Source organism: Triticum aestivum, chromosome 3A (genome assembly GCF_018294505.1).
Source record: "Triticum aestivum cultivar Chinese Spring chromosome 3A, IWGSC CS RefSeq v2.1, whole genome shotgun sequence".
In the NCBI taxonomy this organism is placed as follows: domain Eukaryota; kingdom Viridiplantae; phylum Streptophyta; class Magnoliopsida; order Poales; family Poaceae; genus Triticum; species Triticum aestivum.
In genome coordinates this window covers 676904845-676925906 of record NC_057800.1, presented here as the reverse complement: position 1 = coordinate 676925906, position 21062 = coordinate 676904845, and positions in this window count along the sequence as shown.

Sequence of the window (21062 nt, the reverse complement as noted above, 5' to 3'; positions counted from 1 at the left end):
GTCAAAGCAGAGATCGTGTCCCCCTTATTACAGGATTCTCATCAATACGGGTGTGGGTAACCCAACCATGCCTAGGACTCCTAGATTTTAGGCAAGTCCCAAACGGCCACGAGGAGGAGGCTTGATATTCACCCTCTTTATAAAGGGACAAGGCTTTTACTTTTTTCCTCCCGTTCTCAATCGAATCCTTCCCCCGCCTCGAGTTCTAACACCCAAAGCCCAGGTTAGGTGCTTCGGACCTTCAATCATGTCCGGATCCAGCCTCCAGGGCCAGTGGATGCCCTCCTCCGTCACGGAAGAGGATATCAAGAAGTTGAGGGAGGCAAGATACTTGACCGCCGAAGTCTCGCATCGGCTGCCTGCCCGAGGGCAGGTCGTCCCTACTCCTGAACCCAATGAAGACGCCGTGTTCATCTCCCACTTCCTCCGAGGACTAGGCCTCACTCTGGATCCCTTCGTTAGGGGTTTGATGTTCTATTACGGGCTTGATTTCCACGATCTAGCCCCAGATTCCTTTCTCCACATCTCGACATTTATTGTCGTATGTGAGGCCTTCCTCCGCATTACTCCTCACTTCGGCCTGTGGCTCAAGACCTTTGATGTAAAGCCGAAGACGGTTGAGGGGCAGCATGCAGTGTGCGGAGGGGCATTAATAAGCAAGATCGCTGGAGCTCTGTGGCCAAAGGGTTCCTTTCTAGAGGTGTCCGGATTATGGCAACGGGAGTGGTTCTACATCACCGCTCCCAGAAGTGCCAAGTGGGTAGCTTCCCCCGCCTTTCGCTCGGGCCCTCCACCACAACTGATGTCATGGATCAGCAGGGGGCTGAGCTGGGGTCCAGCCAAGGATGTGCCCATACTGCAGAGCCACATCTGGGATCTCTTCGAGGGAGATTTTAGTTTGGTTATGGTAGTGCAAGTCATGCTGGTTCGTCAAGTCCAGCCTTGCAAATGCCGGCCCCTCCGCTTGTGGGAATTCAACCCAGAGGGACCGCGCGCTATTTAGAATTTCCTCGGCCTGATGCACGAGGAGATGTACAAGTTGTTCTTCAGACCCCAAATAGAGTGTCCGGACACCTCCGAGGATGTGGGCCTGAGCAGCAACCACACCGCGGCCCAAGTAGACGTCATTCTGAAGAATCGCTTTTTGACCAGGACTGGATAACAAAGGCGAAGATGATCCGGTGTTCGGCCCCCCTCCCCGAAGGCTTGGACAATCCGGTGCTGGAAAAGATGCTCGAGCCAGCACCTTGCCTGGTGCCCTCAAAGGAAGATGAAGAGGGGAATAAAGAGGGCGAAAGCGGGCCCCCACCGCTACCTATTCCAACCGAGGGAACGAGCGCCTCCATGAGGGAGGATAACCAAGGGAAGGAATCTGACATTCCCTCGCCCTGGGGGAGGAAGAGGACTACCTCTGATGATCCAGAAACCAAGGTTTCCAAACGGGAGAAGAAAACTCCACCAGAGGGTCCTGCCTCGGAGGGTGCTCTTGCCGCACAAAGTCCGTGCGGGGATCAGCCCTCTAACGAGCTATAAGTAATCCAAGAGTACTTAATAGTGAAGATATACTACCTTACTTCTGAGGAAGATAACCGAAGCATCTATCTTGCAGTTTGGATCTGAGCCCTTCTCAGCAGAGCTCGTCTTCGGGGGATCTTCTTCCGGAGATGATGGAGAGCAAAACGCCTCCCCCGGACTCCCTGGCTCAAGAAGCGGGCGACCTTGAAGTGTCCTCACGGAGAGTTTCTCTGGATCCGGCAAGGCCAGAAGGTAATCCCATGGTCACCTGAAGCCCTCAGTATCCGGCTCTTGAAGAGAGCAATCAAAAGAGTCCGGCACCACCTGGTATGTGGTCGGACGTACTGAAGGGTCTGCTAGAGCGAGCGACTATCTCAGAAGAGCACCGTACATTAATGTGTACGGTGACTAAAAGGATTTCATCCGTCGAAAACAGGTTGCATGAAGCCTTTATGAGTCTACTGACGGGCTTTGAGGTACGTGAAATGATATACATTTGTGATGGTACCGCGCATTTTAGGTGTGCCCTGTGTAGATAGTAGCCCCCGAGACTCTGGTTGTCGTCGAGAATGGCGGCGAACGGAGGATCATAGTCCTAGGTAATAACCAGACCGCCTTTATGTGCAGGTGTCTGAAGCTTCGGTGGCTAGCCGGACTGATGGGGTTGCCGAACTAAAGCGGCAACTGGATGCGGCGGATGCCGACATTGAGCTTGTTAAAAAGCGGCTTAACGAGGCACAGGGTAGGTGATATTTCTAGTGAATGTCACATAGTAAGAGCAGCGTGATGCCAGTATCTTTAATATGTTGTGACTGCAGATGGAGCTGCCACCGTGGAGGCCCTGCGAGCGGAGCTTGCTCGAGCCAAGGAGCAAGCAAGAAGTAGTAATGCGGCCGCTTTGAAGGCGGCCGAAGAGTTGAGAGCCGAGAAGGCCGCGCATAGCGAGAGCAAAGAGAAAATGGCCAAAATGGCTGTGAAGTTAAAAGACACTGCCGACCACTGCCAGTTTCTTGAAGAAGAAAGCCGGGCGAAGGCTACAGACCTCGAAAAGGCCACAATGGCGACCAAAGACACCCGCTCTGCAATGAGAGCAAAGAAGGAGGAACTGCGTGAAGCCGGGGATATTGTGGCTGGGAAGCCCTTTATGCTGCGGAGGAAATTCGGCGATCCGCGGTATGCCCCTCTGGATCGGCTGTGGAGTTCGGCCGACGCATATCTGGACTTCGCGGCAAGCGCTGTCGATGCGGCCGAATACTTCCGAGATCAAACAGATCGTGAACTGGATAAGCTGTTCTGGTTGGAATTTAACGTTCTAGAGCGTCCACTTCCATTGACTGATCAGCTTGTCGAATGGGCCGAACTCAATAGATTGTCGGGACTCACCATGAGGTCTGTCGTGGATAATCTGTGGCCGGAAAGGCCAAAGCCGAACAACTATTTTTGCTTGGTGCAGCAGTTCCTTGGTGCGGTGCCACGCATTAATGCAATGAAGAGGTCGGCGTGCATAGAAGGCTCGCGGATGGCCCTTGCCCGTGTCAAAACATACTGGGCGGAGATGGATGCCACCACTGTCGGGTGTAGGGTTCGGCCATAGGCCGAGTGGCTGCCGAGCACTATTTTGAAGAAGTTCTTGAGGGAGCTCGTACGATAGAGGCCCAGTGCTTGAAGAATGTTATGTTTGAGTGACATGTATTCCCATTGTGAAAACAACGTTTTATTGAATTTATCAAGGCTGTATTTATACTTTTTCCCGAAAGTATTGTGATGCCTCCTACGCGGCCGTTTATGTATACATGTATATAACCTAAAAGATTGCAGTCGTCGGCTTCAGCCCCCACGCATATAATGCGGGGGTGTTCGCAGAAGACACGTATTCACACTTAATCCAACATCTTGGTCCTAATAAGGAGGTGATAGAGCAGCGAACTAGGCAACCGGACTATAATGCTTTAACACTTTCACTTAGCCATAGGAGTTTGATAGTGGGGCTACTATATAGCCCCTGGTGGCTCCGCACTCATCCGGATTCGGGGTGCGTACATGCCTGGCCAGGAAACGGCCCTTCGTTAATGCGGAGGAATCCCGAAGATTCCAATAAGTCATCGAGTGGTTGACCAGTCTCACGCTATATCATGACAGTCAGTTTTCGGCTTTCTCTACTGAGGTGCTCGTCCGGATGAACCAGGGCACAATCGCAGTAGTTCTCCTGGTGCCGCCTTAGCCGATAGAGCGGAACGTAAGGCAGCAAAACACAGGAGCCGGGCAAACCCAACATTTGACCAAAGACATGATTCAGAGCTGATGCTTATAAGGTCAAACTCGCGATGCCAAACACTCCCTAAGGTATTCGATCTTTATGGTGTAAACCGGGTCTAAACAGTACCCTTTGTAATAAGCCCCTGGTGTCCACGTACATACATTATTCTGGCGTGGCCACATGCCAAGACGTCAGCATCCTTCTCGGTTGTACTGAGAATCCGAGGGATGTAAATCAACAAGAGACAGTAAAAAAGGTTTACGCAGGGTCTTAATCTACAAAGAATCCTTGGAACGGGTCCCTGCTGCACGTCTGCGCCTGTGTCTCCATTGTGCCGTATCCTGGATGGGTGTAGCACGATGGTCATCTGAAAAAGAGAGGAACTTAATTGAAAAGTTGCCATGCAAAAGTTAAGTTATACTAAATAAACAATATATAGTTGAAAATGAGTAAAGGTGAGCCTTATTGCTACTTTTGCGCGCGCGTTGAGCCCCTTGTATTGTAATAGGGGTATAGCCATCAAACCTGTATTAATTACATATAGCTGAGTCGGACTCGTCTAGCCGTGTCCGTGGTCTTAACGACCTGTCAAATGCTTGAGTTGGTGAGGCCGTTTAGTGCGCGGCGGCCAAGGCGGCCGCACCGTCTTCGGCGCGCAAGGAGCGCTCAATATTTCCATTTACTGTAATGATGCCGCGTGGACCGGGCATCTTGAGCTTGTGGGAAGCGTAATGCGGTATTGCGTTAAAGCGAGCGAAAGCTTTGCGTCCGAGTAGTGCTTGATAGCCAGTTTGGAATGGAGTGATGTGGAAAGTTAAATTTTCACTGCAGAAGTTATCGGGAAGCCGAATATAACCTCTAGTAGCAGGGAGCCCCTGCAGTGAGCCTTCGGGCTTGGTGTTACTCCTTTAAAGGTAGCATTGCTGCGGCAAATTTTTGTTGGGTCTATCCCCATTTTGCGGACTGTGTCTTGATATATCAGATTTAAACTACTGCCACCGTCCATCAGGACTCGGGTGAAGTGGTATCCGTCAATTATTGGATCTAATACCAAGGCAGCCCATCCTGCACGCCAGATACTTGCCGAGTAATCTCGATGGTCGAAGGTGATCGGTTGAGACGACTAGTGGCGGAGCTCCACGGTGATAGGCCCTGGGGCATGTTCCTCTAAAGGCGCCGCTTTGTTTCTCCCTTCTATCACATGTAACACGTTGACTGTTTTGACTTCTGGTGGGAATTTCTTCTGTTCCCCTGTGCTTCGCTTGCGAGGCTCGTCCTCGTCTTCACTTGGTGTATCCTGCCCCTTGTGTTCGGCGTTGAGCTTGCCGAACTGTTTGAAGACCCAGCATTCTCTATGGGTATGATTTGCAGGTTTATCCGGGGTGCTATGGATCTGACATATTTGGTCCAGAATTTTACTTAGGCTGGATAATTCGTCTCTGTTGCCTTTGGAGGGCGGCTTCTTCTGCCCTGGCCGAGAGCTTCTAAATCCTGCGTTTACCGCCGTGCTCTTCGGGCTGTCTTCTTTATTCCGGCGCTTATTCTTGCTGCGTCGTGATTTCCCATTTCCATCCCCGACTCGGATGTACTTGGGTCGCTGGTGCTGCATCGGGCTAACCAGCTGTCCTTGCCCGCGCAAAAACGGGTCATGAGGCTTGTTAATGCTGCCGTTGTTCTTGGCTTTTCTTGACCGAGGTGTCTGGCAAGCCATTCGTCTCGAACGCTATGCTTGAAAGCTGCTAAGGCTTCGGCGTCCGGACAGTCAACTATTTGGTTCTTTTTAGTGAGGAACCTGTTCCAAAGTTTTCGGGCTGACTCACCAGGCTGTTGAGTTATATGACTTAAATCGTCTGCATCCGGTGGTCGGACATATGTCCCATGAAAATTTGCCCGAAAGGCGTCTTCGAGCTCTTCCCAGCTTCCGATGGAGTTTTCTGGGAGGCTTTTAAGCCAGTGCCGAGCTGGCCCTTTGAGCTTGAGGGGTAAGTACTTGATGGCGTGGAGATCATCTCCTGGAGCCATATGGATGTGGAGGATGTAGTCCTCAATCCAGACCCCAGGGTCTGTTGTTCCGTCGTACGCCTCGATATTTACAGGTTTGAATCCCTCTGGAAATTCATGGTCCAGCACCTTGTCGGTGAAACATAGAGGGTGTGCGGCACCCCTGTATTTGGGCATACCGTGGTGTTCAGATGTTTGTTGTGTTGCATTGTATGTTGGAGCGCGCCTTCGTGGTCCATAGATGGATCTGGTTGCGCCGTCCTTTTGATGCGAGCCCTTACGCGGATCGCGTACTGGTTTATGTGCGGCATCGTTTGCCGCTTTATGTTGGCTATGAGGTTGTCTATCCGACCGGATGGCCATTTTATTTTTTAATTGTGGAGGATCTAAGGCCTCCTCATCGAATTCAGGTAGCAACTTTCGCTTTGGATAGCTCTTGGTGTGGCGATTACTACCGTACTTCGCTGCAGTGTTGAGTACTTCACTCCATTTGATTTTGAGTGTGTCTTGTGCAGCCTTGAGCCTTTGCTTCTGTTTTTTCAGACTCCTCGCCGTGGCAACAAGCCTTTGGTGGGCATTATGTTGCTCCTGGCGCCTGTCCGGTTTGATGTCATCTGGACTGTTATCTTCAACGGAGTCGGGTTGTTCAGTTTGATTCCCCGTGTTGCCCTGGTCTGGCGATGGTGCACCCTGCTCTATCTCTGGGTCTATATGTTTGTTATTTTTGCCGAGGCGGGATTTGGAGCGGCGTTTACGCCGCCGCTTTGACTGCTTCTCGAGGGAACAACCCTTCGCTGCGTCCTTCCGTTCCTCGTCGTTGTTTTCTTTGGGCGTGTCCACCATGTATACGTCATGTGACGAAGTGGGCGTCCAGTGCCCTGTGGGCAGTGGTTCCTCTTCGCCTCCCGCATCATCGTTCATACCGTCGATGCCTTCAAAGTCGAAGTCGAGCATGTCGGTTAAGTAATCGACAGTGGCTACTAAGTGGGTGGTGGGTGGGCGGCGAATTTCTTCGTCATCCGCATCCCAGTCCTGCCGGACGTAGTTCGGCCAGGACTCTCCTGACAAGGAGAGAGACCTTAATGAGTTCAGTATGTCGCAAAAGGGCGAGTGCTGAAAAATATCCGCGGAGGTAAACTCCATGATCGACGCCCAATAGGATTCGACAAGGACGGGCGCAGGCGGTTCAGAGTCCGTGGCCGGAGAAGGATCCGGCAGTTTAGCAACATGGCTGTCGTGAAGGGTAAGGTCAATATTTGGTTTGATCGCCGCAAAGGATACGGCCTCCGCGACGGGGTCTATCCACCCGTCCATGGATGGCACAACTGGCTCCGAATTGTGGGTCGGAGCGGCTGCCGGTGCGGTCTCCTGAATACGGTTTGATGGTAGAGCTAAATCGTACTCATCGTGACCGCGTGGCGCACAAGGCAGGGGCTCAAATCTGTCGAAGATCAAGTCTCTGCGGATATCGGGCGTGTAATTTAAGCTTCCGAACCTGACCTGGTGGCCAGGGGCGTAACTTTCGATCTGCTCCAGATGGCCAAGCGAGTTGGCCCGTAGTGCGAAGCTACCGAACACAAAGATTTGTCCGGGGAGAAAAGTCTCACCCTGAACTGCATCGCTATCGATGATAGTAGGAGCCATCAAGCCTAACGGCGATGGAACAGAGGAACTCTCAATGAAAGCACCAATGTCGGTGTCAAAACCGGCGGATCTCGGGTAGGGGTCCCGAACTGTGCGTCTAAGGCGGATGGTAACAGGAGGCAGGGAACACGATGTTTTACCCAGGTTTGGGCCCTCTTGATGGAGGTAAAACCCTACATCCTGCTTGATTTATTCTTAATGATATGAGTATTACAAGAGTTGATCTACCACAAGATCGGAGAGGCTAAACCCTAGAAGCTAGCCTATGGTATGGTTGTCTGTTGTCCTACGGACTAAAACCCTCCGGTTTATATAGACACCGGAGGGGGCTAGGGTTACTCAAGGTCGGTTACAAAGGAGGAGATATCCATATCCGTACTGCCTAGCTTGCCTTCCACGCCAAGTAGAGTCCCATCCGGACACGAGACAAAGTCTTCAATCTTGTATCTTCATAGTCCAACAGTCCGGCTGTCCGGAGACCCCCTAATCCAGGACACCCTCAGGAGGGTTTGCCTCCCTTGGTGGCTGCCCTCTCCTCCCCCCTAAACCTATATATACTAGATGTTTTCCACCCTTTTGATGAACAGGTTTTGGGTGCTCTTCTAGTTGATCTAGTTCTAATTCTAGTTGGTCCTAGACTAATTACAGCTAGCCCTAGCCACCTCTAATCCTCATAATTAGAAGCCCAATGTGGTACTAATCTCCTCCCTCCAATCCTCTGGTGACGATTAGCTTTGGACGGTGAAGCGCTGCCGGATCATGAAGACCATACGCTTGCAACCAAGTAGAGAGGTTGTGATTTCCGTCTTTGGTTTGAGGGATCATTTGAGGGCGATTTGTGGGATCGCCATCAACCTTCGAGGGACTTCGATCACGGATGCGGCTTCAACTACATCGCTATTTCCACAAAGAGGAAGGGATGATGCAGCAGAGTGATTCGACCTGAAGCTATGTCGATATTTCCCCAAAGAGGAAGGGATGATGCAACACATCGACGATAGGTATTTCCCTCAGTGATGAGACCAAGGTTATCGAACAAGTAGGAGAACCAATCAACAATACATAAACGACACTTGCACACAAATAATAAATACTCGCAACCTGGCGTATTAAAGGGGTTGTCAATCCCTTTCAGGTAACAGTGCCAGAAATTGGCAAACAGACGTGAATAAATTGTAGTAGATTGATAGATCGAACGCCAAATAAAATAAAGTGCAGCAAGGTATATTTGTATTTTTCGTTTAATATATCTAAAAATAAAATGCAAATAAAATAGATCGCAAAGGCAAATAATATGAGAAAGAGACCCGGGGGCTGTAGGTTTCACTAGTGGCTTCTCTCGAGAAAAATAACAAACGGTGGGTAAACAAATTACTGTTGGGCAATTGATAGAACTTCAAATAATCATGATGATATCTAGGCAATGATCATTATATAGGCATCACGTCCAAGATTAGTAGACCGACTCCTACCTGCATCTACTACTATTACACCACACATCGACCGCTATCCAGCATGCATCTAGTGTATTAAGTTGATGGAGAAATGGAGTAATGCAATAAGAACGATGACATGATGTAGACAAGATCTATTTATGTAGAAATAGACCCCCATCATTTTATCCTTAGTAGCAACGATACATACGTGTCGGTTCCCCTTCTGTCACTGGGATCAAGCACCGCAAGTTCGAACCCACTACAAAGCACCTCTTCCAATTGCAAGATAAATAGATCAAGTTAGCCAAACAAAACCCAAATACCAGATAAGAAATACGAGGCTATAAGAAATCATGCATATAAGAGATCAAAGAAGATTCAAATAACTTTCATGGATAAAAAGATAGATCTGATCATAAACTCAAAGTTCATCCGATCCCAACAAACATACCACAAAAAGAGTTACATCATATGGATCTCCAAGAGACCATTGTATTGAGAATCAAACGAGAGAGAGGAAGCCATCTTGCTACTAACTACAGACCCGAAGATCTACAAAGAACTACTCGTGCATCATCGGAGAGGCACCAATGGAAGTGGTGAACCCCTCCGTGATGGTGTCTAGATTGGATCTGGTGGTTTTGGACTCTGCGGTGGCTGGAATTGATTTTCGTCCACTCCCCTAGGGTTTCTGAAATATCGGGGTATTTATAGAGCAAAGAGGCGGTCCAGGGGGCACCCGAGGTGGGCACAACCCACCAGGGCGTGCCCGGGCCTCCTGGCACGCCCTGGTAGGTTGTGCTCCCCTTGGACCACCCCCAGGCGTTTCTCCGGCCCATTCGATGTCTTCTGGTCCAAAAAAATCCACAAATAGTTTCACTGCATTTGGACTCTGTTTGATATTGATTACCTGCGATGTAAAAAAACATGCAAAAAACAGCAACTGGCACTTGGCACTATGTTAATAGGTTAGTACCAAAAAATGATATAAAATGACTTAAAATGATTATAAAACATCCAAGAATGATAATATAACATCATGGAACAATCAAAAATTATGGATACGTTGGAGACGTATCAACATCCCCAAGCTTAATTCCCGCTCGTCCTCGAGTAGGTAAACGATAAAAACAGAATTTTTGATGTGGAATGCTGCCGAACATGTCATCTCATATTCTTTTCTTTGTAGTATGGACATTTGGACTTCTATATTGTTCAAAGCAATAGTCTAGTTTTGACATGAGAGTTAAATACTCAAGCATACCAACGAGCAACCATGTCTTTCAAAATATCAACGCTAAAATAAGTTACCCCTAGACCATCATGCTCAATCATTGATCCATTCATGGAACACAGAAGATCCACCCAATGCTCAAGTACGATCATAGTGTTGGGGAACGTAGTAATTCAAAAAATTTCCTACAATCACGCAAGATCTATCTAGGAGAAGCATAGCAACGAGACGGAAGAGTGTGTCCACGTACCCTCATAGACCGAAAGTGGAAGCGTTATGTAACGCGGTTGATGTAGTCAAACGTCTTCAAGATCCAACCGATCCAAGTACTGAACATACGGCACCTCCGTGTTCAGCATACGTTCAGCGTGATGATGTCCCTCGAGCTCTTGATCCAGTAGAGGGTCGAGGGAGAGTTCCGTCAGCACGACGGCGTGGCAACGTTGTTGGTGATCTGATCCGCGCATGGCTTCGCCTAAGCACTACAACAATATGACCCAGGTGGTAAACTGTGGAGGGGGGCACCTCACACGGCTAAAGAACAATTGATGTGTCTTTGGGGTGCCCCCTGCCCCCGTATATAAATGAGGAGAGGGAGGAGGCCGTCCCCCTAGGGACGCGCCAAGTGTGGGGAGTCCTCGTAGGGTTCCCCTTTCCTTTTCCGAAGGGGAAAAGAGGGAAAGGGAGAGGGAGTAGGAAAGGGAAAGGGGGGCGCCGTCCCTGATAACCCAGAAGTATAGGGGATCGCAACAGTTTTCGAGGGTAGAGTATTCAACCCAAATTTATTGATTCGACACAAGGGAAGCCAAAGAATATTCTCAAGTATTAGCAGCTGAGTTTTCAATTCAACCACACCTGGAAACTTAATATTTGCAGCAAAGTGTTTAGTAGCAAAGTAATATGATAGTAGTGGTAACGGTAGCAAAAGGTAACATTAGCAAAAGTAATGTTTTTGGTATTTTGTAGTGATTGTAACAATATCAATGGAAAAGTAAATAAGCGAAGAACAATATATGGAAAGCTCATAGGCAATAGATCAGTGATGGAGAATTATGCCGGATGTGGTTCATCATGTAACAGTCATAACCTAGGGTGACACAGAACTAGCTCCAATTCATTAATGTAATGTAGGTGAGAAATGCGTACTCCCCCAAGCTTAGGCTTTTGGCCTAAGTTGGTCTATGGCCAAGGCTGGCCTGGCGGATATCCATAGTAATAGCTGGGGTCGTACTGTGATGCAGCGGCTATTGCCTCGTGAGCTGCAGCATGGCGGCGAGCTGCATCCGCCCTCCTCTCGTACTCATCTGCCTCGTCTCCGGTAATAAAATGTCTTCCTTTTGCCTGATAATCAAAGAAGGCAGGAGCAGGGAGAGTAATACGGACAGCACGATGTCTGTCAAAGATTAAGCGATACCTGAGAGGTGATTCATTCCTCTCGACAAACTGGTGGTGAACCATAGCATTAAAGTCTAGGTAAGCAGGAGGAAATTCAATATCATCATTACGTATGGTTACACCAAGAAAATCAGCTAAGCGGGTTGCATAAATTCCTCCAAAGAAATCTCCATTAAATCTATTATGATGCAACCTGCGTGCAACAATGGCTCCCAAATTATAAGATTTGTCTCCTAACACAGCACTCTTAAGAATACTGAGGTCAGGGACACACATATGACATGCTTCATCTTTACCATTTATGCACCTACCTATGAAGAGAGCAAAATAATGTATAGTAGGAAAGTGAATGCTCCCTATGGTAGCTTGTGTTATATCTCTAGATCCCCCCATAGTTATACTAGCAAGAAAATCTCTAAATTCAGATTTGCGAGGTTCCCTAACACTACCCCATTGTGGAAGTTTGCAAGTAGTGGTAAAATCCTCTAAGTCCATCATATAAGATTTTCATAAAGATCAAACAGGACAGTTGGAGAATTGTGTGAAGATGAAAATTCAAACCTCCTCACAAAGGAACTAGTGAGATAGTGGTACTGGCGGCACTTTTCCTCCTCAAAGCTCACAAGATCAGCGTTACGCAAATATGCATTAAATTCTTCCTTGATTTCCGCTTGATCCATAAATTCCTCTAAAGTCTATTCACAGGGCCGCACTGGAGCGTCCCTTGGTGGCTCATCATCAGCATCACGCATTGCAAGCCTGGGTTCTTGTTTCCTTGAAGAGCCACCTTGGTACATTTTCCTGAACATATTTCTTCCTCTGAAAAATTTCTGAAATTTTTAGTAACTTCAAAATAAAAGTGAACCAAACTCAACAATATTGATAGAAACTACTCATATAAGTGCCTAGAGGCAATATCATGCATCAAAACTACTTTTGACCTCATAAATTTGACATGCAAGCTCAAGAACAAGGTCACCTAGGCAGCACAAATTTGCAATGAATAAAGCACTAGAAAAAAACTAATTGGAGCAATGGAGGAGTCACATACCAAGGAACAATCCCCCAAGCAGTTATGTGAGAGGTGCTTTGAGCAAGGAGATCGAAAATGGCAGCAAAATGAGCTTGGACTCGGGTTTGAACTGGATAATTGTGTTTGTGGGAGGAAGGAGTGTGTGGGTGCAAGAATAAGTGGAGCAGGGCCACCGTGGGCCCACGAGGAAGGGGGGCGCGCCCAGGGGGCTAGGGCGCGCCCTCCACCCTCGTGGCCAGGTGGATGCCCCCCGTGCTGCGTTCTCAGTGCCAAATATTCTCAAATATTCCAGAAAAAAAATCATATTTAAATTTCAAGGCATTTGGAGAACTTTTATTTTCGGGGTATTTTTATATTGCACGGATAATTCAGATAACAGACAGAAAATACTATTTTTGCTTTATTTAATATAAATAACAGAAATTAAAAGGAGGGTACAGAGAGTTGTGTTTTCTAAATTCATCCATCTCATGATCATCAAAAGGAATCCATTAACAAGGTTGATCAGGTCTTGTTAACAAACTCATTCCGAATAACATGGAACCGGAGAATTTTCGAATAACACTACGTTACCTCAACGGGGATATGCACATCCCAACAATAAGAATATCATATTTCTTCTTGACAGTAGGAAGAGGGAATTCAAAACCTCCAAAAATAATCGATGGAATTTTTCCAATAGAATTGATACTGTGGACTTGAGGTTGTTTCCTCAGAAAGTGTACTGTATGCTCATTACCATTAACATGAAAAGTGACATTGCCTTTGTTGCAAGCAATAACAGCCCCTGCAGTATTCAAAAAGGGTCTTCCAAGAATAATAGACATACTATCGTCCTCGGGAATATCAAGAATAACAAAGTCCGTTAAAATAGTAATGTTTGCAACCACAACAGGCACATCCTCACAAATACCGACAGGTATAGCAGTTGATTTATCAGCCATTTGCAAAGATATTTCAGTAGGTGTCAACTTATTCAAATCAAGTCTATGATATAAAGAGAGAGGCATAACACTAACACCGGCTCCAAGATCACATAAAGCAGTTTTAACATAGTTTCTTTTAATGGAGCATGGTATAGTGGGTACTACCGGATCTCCAAGTTTCTTTGGTATTCCACCCTTAAAAGTATAATTAGCAAGCATGGTGGAAATTTCAGCTTTCGGTATCTTTCTTTTATTAGTGACAATATCTTTCATATACTTAGCATAAGGATTCATTGTGAGCATATCAGTTAATCGCATACGCAAAAAGATAGGTCTAATCATTTCAGCAAAGCGCTCAAAATCCTCATCATCCTTTTTCTTGGATGGTTTGGGAGGAAAAGGCATGGGTTTCTAAACCCAAGGCTCTCTTTCCTTACCGTGTTTCTTAGCAACAAAGTCTTTCTTATCACAACGTTGATTCTTTGATTGTGGGTTATCAAGATCAACAACAGGTTCAATTTCTATATCATTATCATTACTAGGTTGAGCATCATCATGAACATTATCATTAACATTATCACTAGTTACGGGTTCATTACCAGATTGTGTTTCAGTATCAGAAATAGAAATATCATTTGGATTCTTAGGTGGTTCAGCAACAGGTTCACTAGAAGCATGCAGAGTCCTATCATTTTTCTTTTTCTTCCTTTTAGATGGACTAGGTGCATCTATATTATTTCTCTGAGAATCTTGCTCAATTCTCTTAGGGTGGCCTTCAGGATACAAAGGTTCCTGAGTAATTCTACCAGTTCTAGTAGCCACTCTAACAGCATAATCATTATTCTTACTATTCAATTCATTGAGCAAATCATTTTGAGCTTTAAGTACTTGTTCTACTTGAGTGGTAACCATAGAAGCATGTTTACTAATAAGTTTAAGTTCACCTTTGACGTTAGCCATATAATCACCCAAGTGTTCAAGCATATTTGAATTGCGTTTTAATTCTCTACTAAAAATAAGCACTGAAGTCTTCTTGCTTAACTATAAATTTATCAAACTCATCTAAGCATGGGCTAGCAAATTTAATAAATGGGATTTCAACTTTATCACATCTATAGACAGAATTTACCTTTACTACATGTGTCGGGTTATCAAGACCATGTATTTCTTCAATAGGAGATGGATTAAAATTATGCATTTCTTCGACAGGCGGTAAATTAAGACCATGTATTTCTTCAATAGGAGGTAAATTCTTAACATCTTCACCTTTAATACCCTTTTCTTTCATGGATTTCTTTGCCTCTTGCATATCTTCAGGACTGAGAAATAGAATACCTCTCTTCTTCGGAGTTGGTTTAGGAATAGGATCAGGAGTTGGCTCAGGAAGTGTCCAATTATTTTCATTAGTCAACATATTATTCAATAGAATTTCAATTTCATCCGGTGTTCTTTCCCTGAAAACAGAACCAGCACAACTATCCAGGTAATCTCTGGAAGCATCGGTTAGTCCATTATAAAAGATATCAAGTATTTCATTTTTCTTAAGAGGATGGTCAGGCAAAGCATTAAGTAAGTGGAGAAGCCTCCCCCAAGCTTGTGGGAGACTCTCTTCTTCAATTTGCACAAAATTATATATATCCCTCAAAGCAGCTTGTTTCTTATGAGCAGGGAAATATTTAGCAGAGAAGTAATAAATCATATCCTGGGGACTACGCACACAACCAGGATCAAGAGAATTAAACCATATCTTAGCATCACCCTTTAATGAGAACGGAAATATTTTAAGGATATAAAAGTAGCGAGTTCTCTCATCATTAGTGAACAGGGTAGCTATATCATTTAATTTAGTAAGATGTGCCACAACAGTTTCAGATTCATAGCCATAAAAAGGATCAGATTCAACCAAAGTAATTATATCAGGATCAATAGAGAATTCATAATCCTTATCAGTAACACAGATAGGTGAAGTAGCAAAAGCAGGGTCAGGTTTCATTCTAGCATTAAGGGATTGCTGCTTCCATTTAGCTAAATAACCTCTTTAGATCATATCTGTCATTGCAAGCTAAAATAGCTCTAGAAGATTCTTCATCCAGAACATAACCCTCAGGAACAGCAGGCAATTTATATTTATTAGGGGGAGAATCTTCATCATCACTTTCATCAATATTATCAGTTTCAATAATTTCATTCTCTCTAACCCTAGCAAGTTGTTCATCAAGAAATTCACCATGTGGCATAGTAGTATCAAGCAGAGAAGCAGTTTCATCATAAGTATCATGCATAACAGAAGTGACATCATCAATAACATGCGACATATCAGAATCAATAGCAGAAGCAGGTTTAGGTGTCGCAAGCTTACTCAAAATAGAAGGTGAATCAAGTGCAGAGCTAGATGGTAGTTCCTTACCTCCCCTCGTAGTTGAGGGATAAATTTTGGTTTTTGGATCTCTCAAGTTCTTCATAGTGTCCAGCAGATATAAATCCCAAGTGACTCAAAGAATAGAGCTATGCTCCCCGACAACGGCGCCAGAAATTAGTCTTGATAACCCACAAGTATAGGGGATCGCAACAGTTTTTGAGGGTAGAGTATTCAACCCAAATTTATTGATTCGACACAAGGGGAGCCAAAGAATATTCTCAAGTATTAGCAGTTGAGTTGTCAATTCAACCACACCTGGAAACTTAATATCTGCAGCAAAGTGCTTAGTAGCAGAGTAATATGATAGTAGTGGTAAAGGTAGCAAAAGGTAACATTAGCAAAAGTAATGTTTTTTGGTATTTTGTAGTGATTGTAACAATAGCAACGGAAAAGTAAATAAGCGAAGAACAATATATGGAAAGCTCGTAGGCAATGGATCAGTGATGGAGAATTATGCCGAATGTGGTTCATCATGTAACAGTCATAACCTAGGGTGACACATGACTAGCTCCAATTCATCAATGTAATGTAGGCATGTATTCCAAATATAGTCATACGTGCTTATGGAAAAGAACTTGCGTGACATCTTTTGTCCTACCCTCCCGTGGCAGCAGGGTCCTAGCGGAAACTAAGGGATATTAAGGCCTCCTTTTAATAGAGTACCAGACCAAAGCATTAACACATAGTGAATACATGAACTCCTCAAACTACGGTCATCACCGGGAGTGGTCCCGATTATTGTCACTTCAGGGCTGCCGGATCATAACACATAGTAGGTGACTATAGACTTGCAAGATAGGATCAAGAACTCACATATATTCATGAAAACATAATAGGTTCAGATCTGAAATCATGGCACTCAGGCCCTAGTGACAAGCATTAAGCATAGCAAAGTTATAGCAACATCAATCTCAGAACATAGTGGATACTAGGGATCAAACCCTAACAAAACTAACTCGATTACATGATAAATCTCATCCAACCCATCACTGTCCAGCAAGCTTACGATGGAATTACTCACGCACGGCGATGAGCATCATGAAATTGGTGATGGAGGAAGGTTGATGATGATGATGGCGACGGATTCCCCTCTCCGGAGCCCCGAACGGACTCCAGATCAGCCCTCCCGAGAGGTTTTAGGGCTTGGCGGCGGCTCCGTATCGTAAAACGTGATGAATCCTTCTCTCTAATTTTTTTCTCCCCGAAAGCAAATATATAGAGTTGGAGTTGAGGTCGGAGGAGCTCCAGGGGGCCCATGAGGTAGGGGGGTGCGCCCAGGAGGCAGGCGCGCCCCCACCCTCGTGGCTAGGGTGTGCCCCCCTGGTCTTCATCTTTTGCAAGGAGTTTTTATTATTTCCAAAAGAGACGTTCCGTGAAGTTTCAGGTCATTCCGAGAACTTTTGTTTCTGCACATAAATAACACCGTGGCAATTCTGCTGAAAACAGCGCCAGTCCGGGTTAGTTCCATTCAAATCATGCAAGTTAGAGTCCAAAACAAGGGCAAAAGTGTTTGGAAAAGTAGATACGATGGATACGTATCAGCCCCCTCCCCTAGTTCAATTCGGACTCCATGGAGGGGGGGGGGTGCCTCCTCCCTTCGCCTGCCTCCTCTTCTCCCTCATGGGCCAATAAGGCCCAATTACTTCCCCCGGGGGGTTCTGGTAACCCCTTGGTACTCCGGTAAAATACCCGAATCACTCGGAACCATTCCAATGTCCGAATACAACCTTCCAATATATGAATCTTTACCTCTCGACCATTTTGAGACTCCTTGTCTTGTCCGTGATCTCACCCGGGACTCTGAACAAACTTCGGTCACCAAAACACATAACTCATAATACAAATCATCATCAAACGTTAAGCGTGCGGACCCTACGGGTTCAAGAACTATGTAGGCATGATCGAGACACATCTCTGGTCAATAACCAATAGTGGAACCTGGATGCTCATATTGGCTCCTATATGTTCTACAAAGATCTTCCTCGGTCCAACCGCATAACAACATACGTTATTCCCTTTGTCATCAGTATGTTACTTGCCCGAGATTCGATCGTCGGTATCATCATACCTACTTCAATCTCATTACTGGCAAGTCTCTTTACTCGTTCCGTAATGCATCATCCCGCAACTAACTCTTTAGCCGCATTGCTTGCAAGGCTTATAGTGATGTGCATTACCGAGAGGGCCAATGATACCTCTCCGATACATGGAGTGACAAATCCTAATCTTGATCTATGCCAACCCAACAAACACCTTCGGAGAAACCTATAGAGCATCTTTATAATCACCCAGTTACGTTGTGATGTTTGATAGCACATAAGGTGTTCCTCCAGTATTCGGGAGTTGCATAATCTCATAGTATGAGGAATATGTATAAGTCATGAAGAAAGCAATAGCAATAAAACTAAACAATCATAATGCTAAGCTAACGGATGGGTCTTGTCCACCACATCATTCTCCTAATGATGTGATCCCGTTATGAAATGACAACTCATGTCCATGGTTAGGAAACTTAACCATCTTTGATTGACGAGCTAGTCTAGTAGAGGCTTACTAGGGACACGGTGTTTTGTGTATGTATCCACACATGTATCAAGTTTCCATTTAATACAATTCTAGCATGAATAATAAACATTTATCATGATATAAGGAAATATAAAATAACAACCTTATTATTGACTCTAGGGCATATTTCCTTCTGTCTCCCACTTGCACTAGAGTCAATAATCTAGTTCACACCGCCATGTTATTTAACACCAATAGTTCACATCACCATGTGATTAACACCCATAGTTCACATCACCATGTGACCAACACCCAAAGGGTTTACTAGAGTCAGTAATCTAGTTCACATCGCCATGTGATTAACACCCAAAGAGTACTAAGGTGTGATCATGTTTTTCTTGTGAGAGAAGTTTAGTCAACGGGTCTGCCACATTCAGATCTGTATGTATTTTGCAAATTTCTATGTCTACAATGCTCTGCATGGAGCTACTCTAGCTAATTGCTCCCACTTTCAATTTGTGTCCATATTGAGACTCAGAGTCATCCAGATCAGTGTTAAAGCTTGCATCAACGTAACTCTTTATGATGAACTATTTATCACCTCCATAACCGAGAAATATTTCCTTAGTCCTCTAAAGATAATTTTGACCGCTGTCCAGTGATCTACTCCTGGATCACTATTGTACCCCTTTGCCAAACTCATGGCAAGGTACACAATAGGTCTGGTATACAACATGGAATACTTTATAGAACCTATGACTGAGGCATAGGGAATGTCTTTCATTATCTTTCTATATTCTGCCGTGGTCGGGTCTTGAGTCTTACTCAACTTCACACCTTGCAACACAGGCAAGAACTCCTTCTTTGACTGTCCCATTTTGAACTACTTCAAAATCTTGTCAAGGTATGTTCTCATTAAAAAAATCTTATCAAGCGTCTTGATCTATGTCTATAGATCTTGATGCTCAATATGTAAGCAGCTTCACCAAGGTCTTTCTTTGAAAAAATCCTTTCAAACACTCCTTTATGCTTTCTAGAAAATTCTACATCATTTCCGATCAGCAATATGTCATTCACATATACTTATCAGAAAGGTTGTAGTGCTCCCACTCACTTTCTTGTAAATACAGGCTTCTCCAAAAGTTTGTATAAAACCATATGCTTTGATCACACTATCAAAGCATATATTCCAGCTCTGAGATTCTTGCGCCAGTCCATAGATGGATCGCTGGAGCATGCATATTTTGTTAGCACCTTTAGGATTGACAAAACCTTCTGGTTGTATCATATACAAATCTTCTTTAATAAATTCATTAAGGAATGCAGTTTTGACATCCATTTGCCAGATTTCATAAAATGTGGCAATTGCTAACATGATTCAGACCGACTTTAAGCATCAATACTAGTGAGATAATCTCATCGTAGTCAACACCTTGGACTTGTCAAAAACCTTTTTCGACAAGTCGAGTGAGGGAGTCCTGGATTAGGGGGTCTCCGGACAGCGGACTATGTCCTTTGGCCGGACTGTTGGACTATGAAGACACAAGATTGAAGACTTCGTCCCGTGTCCGGATGGGACTCTACTTGGCATGGAAGGCAAGCTAGGCAATACGGATATGTATATCTCCTCATTTGTAACCGACCTTGTGTAACCCTAGCCCCCCCGGTGTCTATATAAACCAGAGGGTTTTAGTTCGTAGGACAACATATAATCATACCATAGGCTAGTTTCTAGGGTTTAGCCTCTCCGATCTCGTGGTAGATCAACTCTTGTACTACTCATATTATCAAGAATAATCAAGAAGGATGTAGGGTTTTACCTCCATCAAGAGGGCCCGAACCTGGGTAAAACATCGTGTCCCCTGCCTCCTGTTACCATCCGCCTTAGACGCACAGTTCGGGACCCCCTACCTGAGATCCGCCGGTTTTGACACCGACATTGGTGCTTTCATTGAGAGTTCCTCTGTGTCGTCGCCGTTAGGCTTGATGGCTCCTTCGATCATCGATAGCGATGCAGTCCAGGGTGAGACTTTTCTCCCCGGACAGATCTTTGTATTTGGCGGCTTCGCACTGCGGGCCAACTCGCTTGGCCATCTAGAGTAGATCAAGAGTTATGCCCCTGGCCACCAGGTCAGGTTTGGAAGCTTAAACTACACGGCCGATATCCGCGGAGACTTGATCTTCGACGGATTCGAGCCCCTGCCTAGTGCACCACACGGTCACGATGAGCATGATTTAGCTCCGCCATCGGAGAGTGTTCAGGAGATCGCGTCGGCAACCGCTCCGACCCTCAATTCGGAGCCAGTTGCGCCATCCATGGACGGGTGGATAGACCCCGCCACGGTTGCCGCACTTTCATTGGCGATCGAGCCGAGTATCGACCTTACCCTTCACGGGAGCCGTGCCGCCGAACTACCGGATTCTTCCCCGGCCACGGACTCCGAACGGCCTGCGCCTGTGCCTATCGAATCCGACTGGGCGCCGATCATGGAGTTTACCTCTGCGGATATTTTTCAGCACTCGCCCTTCGGCGACATACTGAACTCATTAAGGTCTCTCTCCTTGTCAGGAGAGTCCTGGCCGAACTACGTCCGGCAGGACTGGGATGCAGATGATGAAGAAATTCGGCGCCCACCCACCACCCCCTTAGTAGCCACTGTCGACGACTTAACCAACATGCTCAACTTCGACTCTGAA